We start from the raw sequence: 15,917 nt of genomic DNA on the forward strand, positions 1-15,917 counted from the left end.
CACATACACGCATCAGACCATAGTCTTTTGAAAATGAAAGATCACAGACCAATTTTACCCCATTCCATGTAGTATGAGAGCCATACCTTCACAGTCTTTTCTATGGAGCTGAACTCCCCATCAGAATAAAATCTTTGCAAGATGCTGCACACACCGATGCTGTACAGACACAAAAGATCAGTATCTGCAAAAGATCTGTTCCTGCCAAAGATCCGTTCCTGCAAATTGCATTCATAGTCTATGAGATCTGCAGATCCTCATGCACACCTTGTTTAACTGACATTCATCTGCAGATCAGACAATCATCTGCAGATCTGAAAATCCATCCTGGTGGATCTGATCTGCAGATGAATGTCTGTTAAACAAGGTGTGTATGATGATCTGCAGATATCATAGACTATGAATGCATTTTGCAGGAACGGATCTTTTGCAGGAACGGATCTTTTGCAGGAACAGATCTTTTGCAGATACTAATCTTTTGAATGTCTACAGCATCTTTGTGTGCAGCATCTTGCAAAGATTTCTGTCTGATGGGGAGTTCAGCTCCAGCTTCATAGAATAGACTGTGTAGGTATGGCTCTCATACTACATAGAAGGGGGTAAAATTGGTCTGTGATCTTTCATTTTCCAAAGACTATAGTCTGATGTGTGTACGAGCCTTTAGAGTCTGCAAAAGACTTGAGACTGGAGCGGAGGTTCATCTTTCAGCAGGACAACCATCCTAAACATAAAGCGAGGGCAACGATGGAATGGTTTAAAACAAAACATATCCATGTGTTAGAATGGCCCAGTCAAAGTCCAGATCTAAATCCAATCGAGAATCTGTGGCAAGATCTGAAAACTGCTGTTCACAAACGCTGTCGATCTATTTCCAATAAAATTGATTCATGTTTGTGGCAGTATTATGACAAAATGTGGAAAACGTTTGCAAACCATTGTATGTCTGAAACGCCGCCTCCCCAATGGCAAAACCGATGTGGTGATTTTTGCCTGCAGTATTTGTGAAGAACTGTGGCCACCCCCACCTGCATTTCTTGGAAGAGACTTCAGGCAGGCAAGCGGGGGGGGGGGGGGAGCAGAGTTTCAGGCGCTATAATGATTTATGGGAGAGCAAGTGAGTTGCTAATAGTGATGTTACAAAAGGATAAAAGCTCCTGCAACACTATTCAACAAATGGTGTGCTAAGCCACTAAATAACAATCAGCAACAGGAAAAAATATGCATAGCTCCCAACTTTCGCTTTTTCGGAGGGACAGTCCCTCTTTGGGAACCAAGTCCCTCTGTCCCTCTTTCTTCCTCTTTTAGGACTCCCATTATTTAAATTGATATGTTTTTTATATTCAAATGCTAAAATAAAACAAAACTACTGATGATAGAGAGGACCAGTGTGGTTTGAATGATAAAACTACCTATTTTGCTCCGTAATTCTTTGTAATATGCATGACAAGTGGTGTGGTGGGGGTGTGGTTAGAGGTGTGGCAGGGGCGTGTCTTAAAGTGTCCCTCTTTCTTATTTCACAATGTTGGGAGGTATGAATATGGCCCATAGAATAGCACCACACATTTATGCAGAAAAGTATAAACTGTATTTATTAATCCATTATAAGGCCTAGTGCACACCGAGCGGTTTTAGTAGCGTTTTCAAAACCGCTGCCGCTTGTGAAAACGCTTGGCTAATGTATCTCAATGGGATGGTGCACACCAGCGGTTTGAAGTTTTTAGCAAACCGCAAACGTGGGTCCTGTAGCATTTTTGTGGTTTGCAGAAGCGTTTCTGCCTCAATATAAAGTATAGGAAAAGCTCAAACCGCTCTGAAAAAGGCTAGATCAGAGCGGTTTTCCAGGCGTATTTGTTACAGTAGTAGCAATATATGAAATCTGCTACACAAAAGCAGTCCCAAAAACGCAAGGCATGTTTAGAAAACCTCTCTATGGCCTGGTGCACACCAAAACCCGCTAGCAGATCCGCAAAATGCTAGCAGATTTTGAAACGCTTTTTCTTCTTTTTCTGTAGCGTTTCAGCTAGCATTTTGCGGTTTTGTGAAGCGTTTTTGGTGTAGTAGATTTCATGTATTGTTACAGTAAAGCTGTTACTGAACAGCTACTGTAACAAAACCGCTCTGAACTGCCGTTTTTCAGAGTGGTTTGCGTTTTTCCTATACTTAACATTGAGGCAGAAACGCATCCGCAATCCAAAATCTGCAGCAGCCCGGGAGTATGCGTTTCTGCAAAACGCCTCCCGCTCTGGTGTGCACCAGCCCATTGATATACATTACCCAAGTGTATCCGCACCCGCAAGCGGATCGCAAACCGCAGCAGAACCGCTCTGGTGTGCACTAGGCCTATGGGCTGGTGCACACCGAGCGGCTTTTTCAGCGTTTCTGCAGCCTCTTGCGGTTGCGGATACGCTTGGTCAATGTATCTCAATGGGGTGGTTCACACCAGAGCGGGAGGCGTTTTGCTGAAACGCATACTCCCGGGGTGAGGCATTGTTTGGATTGCGGATGCGTTTCTGTCTCAATGTTAAGTATAGGAAAAACACAAACCACTCTGAAAAACGCCTGTTCAGAGCGGTTTTGCCGGCGTTTTTGTTACAGAAGCTGTTCAGTAACAGCTTTACTGTAACAATATATGAAATCTACTACACCAAAACCGCTACACAAAACCGCAAAACGCTAGCTGAAACGCTACAGAAAAATAAGAAAAAGCGTTTCAAAATCTGCTAGCATTTTGCGGATCTGCTAGCGGGTTTTGGTGCGCACCAGGCCTAAACATGCCTAGAATGGCTCTGAAATCTGCTCCAAAAACCTCTAGCGTTTTGCAGATCTTCTAGAGGTTTTTGGTGTGCACTGGGCCTAACACTATATAAAGAAATAAAACCATTCAAAAAAGCGATGTCACACACCTCATGCAATGTGTATGTTATGGCCAGAACCGGCCACTTCGGGTTCTGGCCGGTCAGAATGCGAAGTGGCCGTGTTGCAGCGGCCAATGTCAGAAATGAGTTAGGCTCAGGCTCCACCCACTGCCTCCCTCCTCTCACTATGCATCCATAGTCCTGCGGCTCCTCCCCCACTCCCTCCTCTCACCGGCCCATGTTATGCTATTGTGACAGCAGCAATCCGGCTCCGGCTCCCCCCCTATAACTTCTGGCAGCAGCTATCCCCTAGCTACCCTCTATCTCCCTTTGCACACCGTTCATCACCGCAGGCAAGAACTTGGAGGAGCAGGCAGCGGGTATGCTGCAGACACAGCCACTTCGCATTCTGACCGGCCAGAACTGAAGTGGCCAGACTTCGGGTTCTGGCCGTAACATATACACCATACCTCCCAACTTTTTGAGATGAGACAGCGGGACACTTAAGCCACGCCCCTTACACACCCCAACCACACCCCCTGACACACCCCTAGTCAATCATTATATATATATATAAATACAGAGGGTGCTGCAGCACACAACAGGAAAATAGTGACAGGGGCTCTTGGTTACGCTTTAACGCGTTTAAGCTCACCAACTGCGCCAAAGTGTCCTCGATCTGGTGAGTCCTACTCTAACCAGGCAAAAATGCTCGTTTTTATCAGCGTTCTAGTGGGAACCATGCCAAAAGCCCAGGGGTCAGCTAAATGGGAGAAATGAAATTAAAAACACCTCACCTTCTACTAGCTACTAACTGAACTATGAGCACCGCTCATTTAAATGCTTAACTGTGCTAGAGATGGGTGTGGTTATGCACGCTCACAGGGGAAAATAATATAAGCCAAGGGATGAGCAGCACAAACAGATTTTTATGCAATACTATGCAAAGCATGCACGCAGCACTGGAGAACCCCAATCTCCATAAGAAATATATAAATACAGAGGGTGCTGCAGCACACAACAGGAAAATAGTGACAGGGGCTCTTGGTTACGCTTTAACGCGTTTAAGCTCACCAACTGCGCCAAAGTGTCCCCGATCTGGTGAGTCCTACTCTAACCAGGCAAAAATGCTCGTTTTTATCAGCGTTCTAGTGGGAACCATGCCAAAAGCCCAGGGGTCAGCTAAATGGGAGAAATGAAATTAAAAACACCTCACCTTCTACTAGCTACTAACTGAACTATGAGCACCGCTCATTTAAATGCTTAACTGTGCTAGAGATGGGTGTGGTTATGCACGCTCACAGGGGAAAATAATATAAGCCAAGGGATGAGCAGCACAAACAGATTTTTATGCAATACTATGCAAAGCATGCACGCAGCACTGGAGAACCCCAATCTCCATAAGAAATATATAAATACAGAGGGTGCTGCAGCACACAACAGGAAAATAGTGACAGGGGCTCTTGGTTACGCTTTAACGCGTTTAAGCTCACCAACTGCGCCAAAGTGTCCCCGATCTGGTGAGTCCTACTCTAACCAGGCAAAAATGCTCGTTTTTATCAGCGTTCTAGTGGGAACCATGCCAAAAGCCCAGGGGTCAGCTAAATGGGAGAAATGAAATTAAAAACACCTCACCTTCTACTAGCTACTAACTGAACTATGAGCACCGCTCATTTAAATGCTTAACTGTGCTAGAGATGGGTGTGGTTATGCACGCTCACAGGGGAAAATAATATAAGCCAAGGGATGAGCAGCACAAACAGATTTTTATGCAATACTATGCAAAGCATGCACGCAGCACTGGAGAACCCCAATCTCCATAAGAAATATATAAATACAGAGGGTGCTGCAGCACACAACAGGAAAATAGTGACAGGGGCTCTTGGTTACGCTTTAACGCGTTTAAGCTCACCAACTGCGCCAAAGTGTCCCCGATCTGGTGAGTCCTACTCTAACCAGGCAAAAATGCTCGTTTTTATCAGCGTTCTAGTGGGAACCATGCCAAAAGCCCAGGGGTCAGCTAAATGGGAGAAATGAAATTAAAAACACCTCACCTTCTACTAGCTACTAACTGAACTATGAGCACCGCTCATTTAAATGCTTAACTGTGCTAGAGATGGGTGTGGTTATGCACGCTCACAGGGGAAAATAATATAAGCCAAGGGATGAGCAGCACAAACAGATTTTTATGCAATACTATGCAAAGCATGCACGCAGCACTGGAGAACCCCAATCTCCATAAGAAATATATAAATACAGAGGGTGCTGCAGCACACAACAGGAAAATAGTGACAGGGGCTCTTGGTTACGCTTTAACGCGTTTAAGCTCACCAACTGCGCCAAAGTGTCCCCGATCTGGTGAGATCGGGGACACTTTGGCGCAGTTGGTGAGCTTAAACGCGTTAAAGCGTAACCAAGAGCCCCTGTCACTATTTTCCTGTTGTGTGCTGCAGCACCCTCTGTATTTATATATTTCTTATGGAGATTGGGGTTCTCCAGTGCTGCGTGCATGCTTTGCATAGTATTGCATAAAAATCTGTTTGTGCTGCTCATCCCTTGGCTTATATTATTTTCCCCTGTGAGCGTGCATAACCACACCCATCTCTAGCACAGTTAAGCATTTAAATGAGCGGTGCTCATAGTTCAGTTAGTAGCTAGTAGAAGGTGAGGTGTTTTTAATTTCATTTCTCCCATTTAGCTGACCCCTGGGCTTTTGGCATGGTTCCCACTAGAACGCTGATAAAAACGAGCATTTTTGCCTGGTTAGAGTAGGACTCACCAGATCGGGGACACTTTGGCGCAGTTGGTGAGCTTAAACGCGTTAAAGCGTAACCAAGAGCCCCTGTCACTATTTTCCTGTTGTGTGCTGCAGCACCCTCTGTATTTATATATTTCTTATGGAGATTGGGGTTCTCCAGTGCTGCGTGCATGCTTTGCATAGTATTGCATAAAAATCTGTTTGTGCTGCTCATCCCTTGGCTTATATTATTTTCCCCTGTGAGCGTGCATAACCACACCCATCTCTAGCACAGTTAAGCATTTAAATGAGCGGTGCTCATAGTTCAGTTAGTAGCTAGTAGAAGGTGAGGTGTTTTTAATTTCATTTCTCCCATTTAGCTGACCCCTGGGCTTTTGGCATGGTTCCCACTAGAACGCTGATAAAAACGAGCATTTTTGCCTGGTTAGAGTAGGACTCACCAGATCGGGGACACTTTGGCGCAGTTGGTGAGCTTAAACGCGTTAAAGCGTAACCAAGAGCCCCTGTCACTATTTTCCTGTTGTGTGCTGCAGCACCCTCTGTATTTATATATTTCTTATGGAGATTGGGGTTCTCCAGTGCTGCGTGCATGCTTTGCATAGTATTGCATAAAAATCTGTTTGTGCTGCTCATCCCTTGGCTTATATTATTTTCCCCTGTGAGCGTGCATAACCACACCCATCTCTAGCACAGTTAAGCATTTAAATGAGCGGTGCTCATAGTTCAGTTAGTAGCTAGTAGAAGGTGAGGTGTTTTTAATTTCATTTCTCCCATTTAGCTGACCCCTGGGCTTTTGGCATGGTTCCCACTAGAACGCTGATAAAAACGAGCATTTTTGCCTGGTTAGAGTAGGACTCACCAGATCGGGGACACTTTGGCGCAGTTGGTGAGCTTAAACGCGTTAAAGCGTAACCAAGAGCCCCTGTCACTATTTTCCTGTTGTGTGCTGCAGCACCCTCTGTATTTATATATTTCTTATGGAGATTGGGGTTCTCCAGTGCTGCGTGCATGCTTTGCATAGTATTGCATAAAAATCTGTTTGTGCTGCTCATCCCTTGGCTTATATTATATATATATATATATATATATATATATATATATATATATATATATATACACTTTATTAAAAAAAATAATTGTGGGTGGGGAGAGGGTGCCCATGGGTGAGGAGGCAAAAGAAAGGATCGAGGCCCCAGCCAGCGGATGCGGTGTGTGGGATGCAGGTCTGGGATAGTATTGTCCCTCCCTCCCTCCGAATGTGCCCCCCAGTGTCCCCCTGTATGCAGATATAAGAGCGCGTACGGGCATCTGGTCTTCTCCGCTTCCTGCTTCCTGTGACGTCACAGGAAGTAGATGGAAGCAAGAGATGCCCGTACGCGAGAAGGAATGGTAAGACTGCCCGCTCCGTTGCGCTCTTATCTCTGCATACAGGGGGACACTGGGGGGCACATTCGGAGGGAAGGTTGGACAACATTATCCCAGACCCGCATCCCACACACCGCATCCGCCGGCTGGGGCCTCGATCATTTCTTTTGCACATCTGACCCCCCAGCCGCCCGGGACACTGGGGGGTCATAACGGGATAGCGGGACAGCCCCCAAAATCGGGACTGTCCCGCCGAAAATGGGACGGCTGGGGCTATGTATACACCAATATGCATATAATAATATTGCATCATGGAACCACCCAAAAGAACATCAATAGACTAAACTACCACCTGAGGTGCTCACAATAGAGCTTCCCCAGTGATTGAACCCGGGTTCAGATCCTGCTCATATAAAGTGCAAAAATCAAATAGTGTTGCGCCTACCCACTATGCTGCAAGTTCTGTTAAGGCCCCGTTTCCACTATCGCGAATCCGCATGCGTCTTGCGTATGCGGATTCGCATAGACAATATAAGTGAATGGGCCTGTTTCCACTTATGCGTCTGCGGGAGCGTTTTATTGTGCAGAGAAAATCTGCACGGAACACCCTGCAGAATTCGCCTGCATGTGGAATGCAGGCGAATCGCACACAATGTATTTAATAGGGAAATCGCATGCGTTTTCCCCATGCGTTTTTTGCCGCGAATTCGCATGCGAATTCGCATAGGTACCAATGTAAATTCACACAGGCAGGGACATGGTTAAAATCGAATATACCCTTACCTATGCGAATTCGCATGCGAATTCGCGGCAAAAAACGCATGCGGAATCGCATCTGCATGCGATTTCATCAGCGGTGGAATCCAGGCGATTCCGCACCGCAATAGTGGAAACGAGCCCAAAGGGATCCCACTTCCTTTGTATTGAAGAAATAAATAAAATAACAGACTGCGCTAAAAAGATTATTTAATAAGATCAAAAATATAAAAATTATTCAGTTGATCAAAAATTGATTGCCTGAAAAATTATGTGTATATATATATATATATATATATATACAAGGTTATAAATGTCCATAAAAACAAATAAAATAAAGTCATGTGCACCCCTTAAGGAGTTAAAGTGCAGAAAGCAAGCTGATTTTCACTGGCCAACGAAATATTCACAGTAGGTTGCTTGTAATAGATCCCAGGAATAGTTTCCAGTTGCATAAACATATAGTAAAGCTCAGTATTGCACTGACAATGGGTTCTGGGACTAATATCCCATACGAAGTGGTAGCAGGCTGCTTGAAACAAATGCTATTGCATCCTCATACGAATATCTCAAATGATATAAGTGACGTAGAAACAAACAATGCATGTCATGATACGTCTCACCGTTCCAATTCCGTATGCATGTAATGGAGTGCTGTTGCGGGGAGCCGCTCAATTTTACCCGCCCCGGCCGGCAGCTAAGTGAGAGAGTCTGGACGAATGCTAGCGTCGGGCTGGATTAGCCCGGCTCCCTTATCTGGCGAAGGCAGTGTTGGCTGAGACCCTTGTCCGGAGATGAAACCCCATGGACTAAATAAGGATTTGGATCTATATGCATTTGATTAAGAACAGTATGCGGGGAAAGCTTCATAAGAAGAGCCTCTGATCCCCTCTGCAGCCCAGCTTTGAGAAAGGGAGGCGTTCCTCCCGAAACGTCAGCAGTGGCTGCAATTGTGACGTCACAGACTAGAGGGGAAGAAGGCGTGGTGAAACTACGCGGCTGCTAGTACCGCTTGACTACACGGAAGTTTCATCTCCGGACAAGGGTCTCAGCCAACACTGCCTTCGCCAGATAAGGGAGCCGGGCTAATCCAGCCCGACGCTAGCATTCGTCCAGACTCTCTCACTTAGCTGCCGGCCGGGGCGGGTAAAATTGAGCGGCTCCCCGCAACAGCACTCCATTACATGCATACGGAATTGGAACGGTGAGACGTATCATGACATGCATTGTTTGTTTCTACGTCACTTATATCATTTGAGATATTCGTATGAGGATGCAATAGCATTTGTTTCAAGCAGCCTGCTACCACTTCGTATGGGATATTAGTCCCAGAACCCATTGTCAGTGCAATACTGAGCTTTACTATATGTTTATGCAACTGGAAACTATTCCTGGGATCTATTACAAGCAACCTACTGTGAATATTTCGTTGGCCAGTGAAAATCAGCTTGCTTTCTGCACTTTAACTCCTTAAGGGGTGCACATGACTTTATTTTATTTGTTTTTATGGACATTTATAACCTTGTATATATGTATATATATATATATATATATATATATATATATATATATATATATATATATATATATATATATACACATACTTTTTCAGGCAATCAATTTTTGATCAACTGAATAATTTTTATATTTTTGATCTTATTAAATAATCTTTTTAGCGCAGTCTGTTATTTTATTCATATAAAGTGCAATGTCTGTACGTATAAAGAATTCAGGCATTCATAGTTATCAGCGAAGAAACCATAAAGATAAACAAAAATAAATCATAAACCTGTGAAAATATAGACCAGATGTGGATCACATCTGGAGAAACATACAATAGCATGGGGGATGCAGAGTTTGTGAAAAACAGTGATTGTGATGCTGAGGGCAATGGTACAGAGAGCAATAAGCAGTATTCTTCACCCGAGAAGGTATGACAGTCACGAGGTGTGTGACAGGGGGAGGGAGCCCCCGGCAGACAACTCCACCGGTATTGCGGCAGTCTTATTGTTCTCCGTGGACTGCAAGTGGATCGCATCAGCTATAGGCGGTGGCCAGTGGCGTAACTAGACTTATTAGGGCCCCCATTTTTTTTTTACTAGAACAGCATTCAATTAGTTAAACACAGGGCTTGAAAGTTCAGTGCAGAGAAAGCTGGGCGCATGGAAGTGGAGATAGAGACAGGCAGAGCCAGTGAGCTGTGACGAGAGACGGCAGGGATTAAGCAACGAGATCGGCGGGAGCGACGGAAACGGCGGCTAATTGAAATCTATGCCCTGCCAGCCAGGTGACCACCAAAACAGATTTCAATTAGCTTGGTCCTAAAGTAGTTAAATTTTGATTATGAGTATTGTACTCATAGCTAACATCGCTGGTTGCTAACCCTGGCACCAATCAATTCTTGCCCAACTAAAAATGGATTTTCAACAGAAAATTTACATTACATGATTAATTTGTTACAGCCATGCTCCTCTTCAACCTTCAAGAGTTAAGACAACCATTATTGTGAAGAATATAGAAAAGATCATGAAGGTAGCAGCGAAAACTTCATCACATCACTCCTGTGTAGTGTGTAGCTGTAAGCTTTGCTCCTCCTCCTGGCTGCTGTCAGTGTCATCTGACCAGCAGAAGCCAATACAGATTTGTTGGAGACAAGGCAGCCTGGCATTCAAGGAAGAGATCTCTCTTGGTGAGTGAGCAGTGCTGTGCTGTGCTGTGCAAGGCTTTCTCCAGCTTCCTATCCTACAGTAATAATTAATGCTATGCTGGCTTTTGCCTTAGCCTTGTGTTCAGCAGTGTATACAAAACATCCTTTTTCAGTTTGTCTGTGTTTTAGTAACTTACTTGTAAAAGAAACTTGCAGTTTGGTTTATTATCTAGGTAGCTATGAAATGTCTTTATGTGTACACAGAGCTTGAGAAGAAGAGATATAGAGATGTCTGTTCTGCTCAGTGAATGGTGTAGTTATCGGAGATCGCACAGGGCTGAGCACACCAGCACATCAGTGATATAATTAAAGATGATTCTGATGCTGTGGTATTTCCGACTCCGGTCACTTCCTGTGTTTGTACAGGAGCCATCCTAAGGAGAAAGAAGTTTTAATTTTTTATCATTCTGTCGCAGCTTTGCGTTTCTGTTAAGGTGGCCACACACGATACAATAGAATTATCCGATATTAAGGCAATTCGATAAAAACTATCGGATCTCCTGAAAGAAATCGAAAACTTTTTTTTTATTCGACTGAAAAATTGATCGGATTTCCCCTTTTCTGCGATTTGTATTGATCCGGAATGCCAGATATTTTTCTTCAATCTTTCTAAAGATTGTATGGTGTGTGTTAGATTGTCAACTTATTAATATACACACCCTAGCAATTTTGTCAGAGTTTCCAATCATTTTTATCATAATTGGGGAAAAAATTGAACATACGTGTGTGGTATATTGGTCAGATTTTTGAAATGTTACAATCAGTCAGAAAAATGTATTGCAATTCTTAAATTGAACAGATATTTAAAAATTGTATGGTGTGTGGCCAGCTTTAGGCAGGAAACACACGTGACTGTTTTCCTGTGAAGAAAAACTGAGAACTCATGTTAATCAATGGGCTAGTTCACACTTAATGTGTTTTTCGCGCGCAGAAAAAAAAACTGACATTCTGCATGATGACTCTGCACATTTTGTCAGTTTTCTCTATCAATTACATCAGCTGCTGTGAAAAAAAGCGTGCGTTTTCCTGCATAGAAACACACTTTAGTGTGCAGAAAAAATATGCAGAAAAACGCACGCAGAAAACTGAAAGACAAGTGTGTTCCCTGCCTTAGGGCCCAGTCACACTAGAGCATTTTGCCGGCGATTTTCGTACCCTATGGGCCCGTTCTTACTTGGACGTTTTGCGTTAATCTCCAAATGCAAATGTGTAGCCTGCACCATTTTCAGGCGATTTCCCGGCAATTGCGTTTCAGTGCTATGAAACGCTAAATGCGATCGCGGGAAAATCGCTGCAGTGCCCAGTGATTTTTCTGTGGAAAATCACTCGCTTTTAAGTGTGAATGGGGCCTTAAGGAGGTTTTCTCCTTTCTGTCAGGAGGGGAAACAGGAAACCCTTTACATCTGGTACAGACATCAGTAAAAATTTCTAGGGCCTCATTCCCACTATTTGCACTGCCGTGCGCATTTCGCCTGCGCATATGGCGTGCGACACGCAAGAACGGTAGAAGTGCATAGACAGCACTTCTACCGTTCCCATTATATGCGCCGCGCAGCAGTGCGATGCGCTATCGCACTGCTTCATGCATTTTTTGGGAATCGCAGAGCTGACCCATTCCCTGTAATGAATGGGATCAGCAGCATAGATGGCATGTGATCGTATGCGCTGTATCCCGATCGCACAGCCATCTGCACTAATTGATGTGAATGAGGCCTTAAGGTGCGTACACACGTCTGATTTTTCCAAACGACCGGTCGTTTGGACGTCAAATCGGGCGTGTGTACAAACGGTTGGTCAGCTTGGCAGATCAGTCAAATCCAGTCTTATCAGCTGAACGACGTTCAGACGTCCAAACGACCGGTCGTTTGGAAAAATGAGACGTGTGTATATACCTTTACACATCCGCATTCTTAAATAGGAGGGGGATGGGAACTTTTTCCATCTGTATTCCCATCCGAGAGATTTACCCTCACTTTACCACCCACTATTGTATCGGGTGTCTAAATTCCTTGTAATAGCCGCTAATCGCAGCTATTAACATAGGTGTCCATATTATTGGCAGATAGGATTAGGTATCGGAGGGGGGCTGGTTAGGCATTGAGAGGGAGGGCTCGTGCGAGAGTAAGGTTAGGTTAGGCCATAGTAAAATATTGGTAAAAGATGACTGATACTTTACTATTGGAATTAGGTAGTAGAATACCTGTAATTTTACGGATATTCCACTAGCAGCTTTCTCTAGTGCCCTTTTTAAATGTACACACGGGGCGTTACCTAGGTGATGGGAACCCAGCAATTTTACTGCTGGTAAGTAACAGTGGTGTTAGTGTAAAAAATAAACAGTGTTTTTTCCCTGCGGTGTTAACTGTAACTTAGCCTATTAATCCCTTGCGTCACATGTACGTAGCTTTAAAATCACTGGGAATTTGAAAAAAAATATATACTTACCTAAGGAGAGCCTTCCCGCTCCTCTCACGGTCCCCTCATAGCAGCGTTGGTTCCCTCATTTAAATCCTCCGCCGGAGGAGGCTTTGGAAGTCTTAGGGAGCCGAGTGCTCCTGAAGACGGGTGGCTCTGTACTGTGCATGCATAAGCGCACTCACGCAGTACGGAGCCACCTGTCTTTGGGTGCATTCGGGCTCGGCAGAGAGCAGTATTTGACCATTTGGAATGCGGGATCCATGAGAGGAGCAGGAAGGCTCTATAGGACCTAGAGCCTTCACTCTCCTTAGGTGAGTATCCATTTGAATTATTTTTTTAACAGGTTCCCATTGACTTTATGATGCACATATTCCTTTAATTACTGCTGCCTGTTGTGATCAGATCGGGACCGTTAGGGCGACATTTCAGAGCCCCAATGCAGTACAGATGCATTTTTTTTTTTTTTGGTAAGCTGAAGTGGAGAGAGGTCAAAGAAGGTGGCAGGTGAGCTCCTTGACACCCACTAGGCCCGAAGCACCTGCCTAGACAGAGCTGTGGAGTCTGAGCGCTTTTGGGTACCTGGAGTCAGTGGTTTCTCAGGAGTCGAGGTCAGAGTTGGAAAATTTTTGTACCAACTTCACAGCCCTGGTAAGAATTAGACTAAGGAGTCTGAGCAATTTTGGGTACCTGGAGTCGTAGTCGGTGGTTTCATAAACTCTGAAGTCGGAGTTGGAGTGGGATGAATTTTGTCCCAACTCTACAACCCTGTGCCTAGGTTACCTGGTGGATGATCCTGCTCTGGATCTGTTCACTACAGATGCTCAGGCTGGAGATAATTGTCTGCTGCATGCCCAGCTAGTAATGAAAGAAGGCTTGTGTGGTGTCATTTTAAAGAGGACCTGAGATGAAGGGAGGTAAAAAATTGATACTTACCTGGGGCTTCCTCCAACCCCATGGACACCGTCGCCTCCTTTGCCATCCACTCCCATTGCACTCCCTTTCTGTGCATGTTGTACTGTGAAGAACGTTCCCGGCGATGGGGGTGCATGCATAGCCGGGCTGCGCATGCGCAATGGATCCTGACTTGATCACTATAGCTGGTTTCACAGTGGGACGTTACAGGCGCACGTTAGAGCAGCCTGTAACGCAGCCCACCGCACAGTAATGAAAAATCAATGGGGCTGTTCACAGTGCCCACGTTGCGTTACATTGTAACGCTGCGTCACAAGACAACGTACTGCATGCAGTACTTCAGACGCGGCTGAGCCGCGTTAGACTGCTTGCACATGCTCAGTAATGTTGTGGAGGAGCGGAGAGCGGCCAGGCACATGGCTAATTAATATGCACTGCACGTTGTGACGTGCAGTGTTTACTTCCTGGAGCGGCCGCTCTGGAGTGCGCATCACGGCATCACTGACGCCAGAGTGAGCTGCACAACGCGGCTCACTCTGACGTCCAGATCCAGCACCACCAGGCGTTCCGTTAGGGGGACGTTATGCGACCTTAACGCCCCCTCTAACGCAACGTCCTAGTGTGAAATTAGCCTAATACCAGGAGAGATTACAGACGACTGGAGCAGCAAGCAAGGGAGGATGGTGAGGGAGGCAACGGCCTCTGTAGGGCTGGAGGAAGCTCCAGGTAACAATCAATTCTTTACCTTTCTTTGTACAATTTAAGAAACCGAGAATATATTTTGAGGTGTTATAACTGTGGCACTTGTCATGTGAAGATTTTGTTAGGTAAAGAAAAATTGTACTTTCTGCATTTCTGTCCATTTTTTTCCCCCTGTAAAATGCCTATACCAGGGGTCGGCAACGGCTCTTTTTGATCTTTGCCGCGGCTCTGGTGCCAGTGGCTGCGGCGCTCGTGACGTGTGCTGTTGCTGCTGGCCGGCAGCCTATCAGAGAGGCTGCCGGACCAGTGCAGTGCAGGGCTTCTGGCGGCCATTTTCCCGTAGCCCTGCAGGCAGGACGTGACGTAGGAAGAGGATCGTGGGAGTTGCGCGCCACAAGGTCGGGACAGGAGGAGATCCTGACAGGAGGTCTTCTGACTAGGTGAGTAAATGTTTTTTTTTTTCAGATCTGCTGAAGGATTGTGCATATGGGGGTCAGATCTGCTGAAGGATTGTGCATACTGTATGTGGGTCATATCTGCTAACGATTTGTGCATATGGGGGTCAGATCTGCTGAAGGATTGTGCATATGAGGGTCAGATCTGCTAACGATTTGTGCATATGGGGGTCATATCTGCTAACGATTTGTGCATATGGGGGTCATATCTGCTAACGATTTGTGCATATGGGGGTCATATCTGCTAACGATTTGTGCATATGGGGGTCATATCTGCTAACGATTTGTGCATATGGGGGTCAGATCTGCTGAAGGATTGTGCATATGAGGGTCAGATCTGCTAACGATTTGTGCATATGGGGGTCATATCTGCTAACGATTTGTGCATATGGGGGTCAGATCTGCTAACGATTTGTGCATATGGGGGTCATATCTGCTAACGATTTGTGCATATGGGGGTCATATCTGCTAACAATTTGTGCATATGGGGGTCATATCTGCTGAAGGATTCTGCATATGGGGGTCATATCTGCTAACAATTTGTGCATATGGGGGTCATATCTGCTAACGATTTGTGCATATGGGGGTCATATCTGCTAACAATTTGTGCATATGGGGGTCATATCTGCTGAAGGATTGTGCATATGGGGGTCATATCTGCTAACAATTTGTGCATATGGGGGTCATATCTGCTAACGATTTGTGCATATGGGGGTCATATCTGCTAACAATTTGTGCATATGAGGGTCATATCTGCTAACGATTTGTGCATATGGGGGTCATATCTGCTAACAATTTGTGCATATGGGGGTCATATCTGCTGAAGGATTGTGCATATGGGGGTCATATCTGTTAACGATTTGTGCATATAGGGGTCATATCTGCTATTGATTTGTGCATATGGGGGTCATATCTGCTGAAGGATTGTGCATATTGGGGTCAGATCTGCTGAAGGATTGTGCATATGGGGGTCATATCTGCTAACGATT

At 45.1% G+C, this 15,917-nt stretch overlaps 1 protein-coding gene across 3 annotated transcripts in view; it reads left to right on the forward strand.

The window, feature by feature from the left end:
- FBXL8 (F-box and leucine rich repeat protein 8) overlaps positions 1-15,917 on the forward strand; it is a 46,345-nt gene that overhangs the window by 4,859 nt on the left and 25,569 nt on the right. The window contains exon 1 of one of the 3 annotated variants that reach the window (XM_068261043.1): positions 10,342-10,423. The exons of the other annotated variants lie outside the window; for them this stretch is intronic. The gene's annotated coding sequence lies outside the window, so the exon portion shown is untranslated. Of the gene's footprint in view, positions 1-10,341; positions 10,424-15,917 lie in introns of those variants that run through there. 3 annotated transcript variants of the gene reach the window in all.

The sequence above is a fragment of the Hyperolius riggenbachi genome, chromosome 11 (genome assembly GCF_040937935.1).
Source record: "Hyperolius riggenbachi isolate aHypRig1 chromosome 11, aHypRig1.pri, whole genome shotgun sequence".
In the NCBI taxonomy this organism is placed as follows: Eukaryota; Metazoa; Chordata; class Amphibia; order Anura; family Hyperoliidae; genus Hyperolius; species Hyperolius riggenbachi.